Raw genomic sequence first — 3,699 nt, 5'->3', positions numbered from 1 at the left:
GTTCCACGCTGCCAAACATACCACACCTATTGTGTTCACTTTGGCATTCTGTTGAAAGCAAAAAAAAATTTTGGATGAAAGCTGGGAGAATAACCAAAAAAAGAAAAAACCACATTCTTGATGCAATTTCTTCTTTTCATCTTATTTCCTCCTTGGCAAAGACCTTGAGCACAGATCAGCAGTCCTGCCTTGGGAAAGGCAAGATTAACAGACACTGTCCACACATATGTGCTCTTATTTGTTCCCTTCTCAAACCTTGTTGTGCCAACGAGGCACCTGCGGAGACTGCTAAAACACTGCTGGCCCCCCACCTCCAAGCTGAAGTTTCAGTAGGTCTGGGTTGGGGTGGGGAAGAATCATAATTTCCTTTTTTTTTTTTTTTGGCTGCACTGAGAGGCATGCAGAATCTTAGTTCTGTGACCAGTGACTGTGCTCCCTGCAGGAGCTGAGTCCTAACCACTGAACCACCAAGGAATCCCTAGAATCATAATTTCTGACAAGCTCCCATATGTATATAATGGGGTCCAGGATGTGCATACATGCTCATTTTCCAAGTCATGTCCGACTCTTTGCCACCCCACTGAGTGTAGTTTGCCAGACTCCTCCATTCATGGGATTTCCCAGGCAAGAACAGTGGAGTGGGTTGCCATTTCCTTTTCCAGGGGATCTTCCCAATCCAGGGATTGAACCCAAATCTCCTGCTTTGCAAGTAGATTCTTTACCACTGAGCTACCTGGGAAGCCCTGGGTTCAGGACATACTACCCCAAAATATTGCAGTTTGATATGTTGAATACCTTAAACTGAGTCTGAGAAAACGGCAGAAACGGGCAGGTCATTCTGATCACTGCCCACTTCTTGCATGAAACAAGTCATGAAACTCCCATGTGAAAGGTCCCTAGGAAGAAGGAATACATTCTCATCACCAGAGACAGGGAACCAGGGCCAAGAAATCTGTACAAACACTGTTAAATCAGCCCTTATCTTCCTAGCTAATTCTTTACCACTTACTGCCCCTAGCCCCAACCTCTTTGTTTTGTCAAATCTTCACAAATTATTTCTTGGTCTAAGGACATAGAAGTTCTTGCTCTGGTCACATCTTTGTGTTTTCATTCTCTTGTGAAGGTTCTATGTGCATATAAAAGTTCATTAAATTTGGACAGCGCAGCGGGAGCGGCAGGGGTGTTGAAGGGGGTCGGCCAACCCACCAGACGGGAACGAGGGAATCGTGTCGAAGATGTGGAACAGTGGATTTGAAAGCTATAGCACCTCCTCTTTCGGGGGAGCCAGCAGCTACACACAGTCCCCTGGGGGCTTTGGCTCACCGACAGCTTCACAGGCCAAAAAGAAATCCAGAGCTCGAGCTCAGCACATTGTACCCTGTACCATATCTCAGCTGCTTTCTGCTACTCTGGTTGATGAAGTATTCAGAATTGGAAATGTTGAAATTTCACAGGTCACTATTGTGGGGATAATCAGAAATGCAGAGAAGGCTGCAACCAACATTGTTTACAAGATAGATGACATGACAGCTGCGCCCATGGATGTTCGCCAGTGGGTTGACACAGATGATGCCAGCAGTGAAAACACTGTGGTCCCTCCAGAAACATATGTGAAAGTGGCTGGTCATCTGAGATCATTCCAGAATAAGAAAAGCCTGGTAGCCTTTAAGATCATGCCCCTGGAGGATATGAATGAGTTCACCACACATATTCTGGAAGTAGGCAAGTCAAACAGCCAGCCCTCAGCAGGGAGAGCACCTATCAGCAATCCAGGAACGAGTGAAGCTGGGAACTTCAGTGGGAGTAACTTCATACCAGCAAATGGCCTCACTGTGGCCCAGAACCAGGTGCTGAATTTGATCAAAGCTTGTCTAAGACCTGAAGGATTGAACTTTCAGGATCTCAAGAACCAACTCCAACACATGTCCGTAGCCTCAATCAAGCTAGCTGTGGATTTTCTAAGCAACGAGGGATACATCTATTCCACCGTGGATGATGATCATTTTAAATCCACAGACGCAGAATAACTGGATCTAACTGGGTACCTGAGATACTTTCCAGTTGGACCTTTTTTTTGCAGCCTCTTGTCACCAGTTGTGCATATAATTGGCAGGTTGACTTCTAGGAAGTAGATTTCATCTGTAAAAGATCTCAACTGACATCTTTTTGAAACTTACTACTACTCTTCTGTGTTTTTGAAGCTCAAAGGGATATGGGCCTCTGAAAAGGACATAAACCAGGGCAGAATTTCTTAGAGAAGTAACAGATTAGTTAGTTACAACATCAAGCTAAATGGAATTGAAAGAGAGATGCTACCAAGAGAGTTGGGCAGTACTGCTTAAATAATGCTCATGAGTTTCTATTCTTAAATTGTTTCCTCTTGAGAGAAAATGAGCAGCACTGGGCCCACTCACCTCTGCCTTTTTGGTTTCCCACTTTGGTTATGTGGTGTTACTTTCAGAATTGCACTTTTTTCACCTTGTCATAGTAGCTGCCAAGTGTGTTTTTATAAACCTGGGGTTCTAGAGTGCTGACTTCCTGGGCAGAGGAGAGAAAGAAATGCGTGTTGTACACAATAAGTACATTCATATGTTTAATAAAATAGTTCTATTATTGAAAAAAAAAAGTTCAATAAATTTTGTATGAATTTAATTTCCTGTTAATCTGTGTTTGTCCATTTAATTTCCAGATCCAGTCAGGGTGAACCCTAAGAGGGTTGAGGAAAACTTTCTCCTCGTCCACACATTGACTTTAGTCAGCAAGTTTACTGAGCGGCCCCACCTTAGGTCAATTATAAGTGGACCCTCTTGCGTCCTGGCTGGATTTGTCTACCAGTGCTGGGAGAATGAATAATTTTCTAGATTGTCTTGAGGGCTCCTGGGAAATGTGGTTCCTTAGGGTGTTACTCTCACCCAGGAATACCAGACTATTTTCACCTTTCTTTTCTTCAAACAAACTTGCTGAACAATCATTTTGCTGGGACCATATCTGAAAAGGTTTGTAAGAAAACAATAGCTGTGTTTGACCCAGATCTTAAGACTTGAGGCTGGACATGCATATTAGTTCCCTTATTAGTGAAATACAAAAAAATTCTACGACCTAATTGTTAGGATTAAAGTCACAAATAATAAGTGAAGCACCAGAGCCCAAATCTGGCTTCTCAGAATCTCAGAACAGTGCATGTATTAGTAACAAAAGTATTAGTGGTTCCCATGGACTGAGTCCAGACACTGTGCTAACTGCTCCACAGACAATGTTCCATTTAAACCTCACAATACCCCAAGGAGGAAGATATTAGTCTTCCAGCACCTTTGCGGAAGCCCAAGCTGCGAGATGAAATAACTTGCCCATGGTCTCAGAGCCAGGGGTCCCGCCCACCATAAGGTTGTTACCACCTCATGAATTCTGTCAGTGGCAGAAAATAGAAGCTAAACATCAAAGTCAAGTTTAAGTAAAAAATACGGGAACCTGACATTTTCTGAATCAAGATCCAGATTTCCTGGGATTCACTTCTTGCTACGTGGTGTCTCAGGTCCTAAGGAGGCTGTAAACCCTGCCTGTGTGCTCACCACCCCTCAAAGCAGAAATATGCCTTTCCATTTGCATTTAGTGCCACTAAAGACAGATTTATTTGCTGTCCATTTATTATGGAGTGAGCGCCTATGGGGTCCAGGCATTGTGCTAACTGTTCCATAGACA

At 43.6% G+C, this 3,699-nt stretch overlaps 1 pseudogene; it reads left to right on the top strand.

Annotated features, from left to right (window-relative positions):
* The first annotated feature begins 1,223 nt into the window (after positions 1-1,223).
* On the top strand, positions 1,224-2,626 carry LOC136162849 (replication protein A 32 kDa subunit pseudogene; annotated as a pseudogene).
* Positions 2,627-3,699: the final 1,073 nt, after the last annotated feature.

The sequence above is a fragment of the Muntiacus reevesi genome, chromosome 3 (genome assembly GCF_963930625.1).
Source record: "Muntiacus reevesi chromosome 3, mMunRee1.1, whole genome shotgun sequence".
In the NCBI taxonomy this organism is placed as follows: Eukaryota; Metazoa; Chordata; class Mammalia; order Artiodactyla; family Cervidae; genus Muntiacus; species Muntiacus reevesi.
The sequence above is the reverse complement of the archived record's forward strand: the minus strand, read 5'-3'. Positions and strand labels throughout refer to the sequence as shown.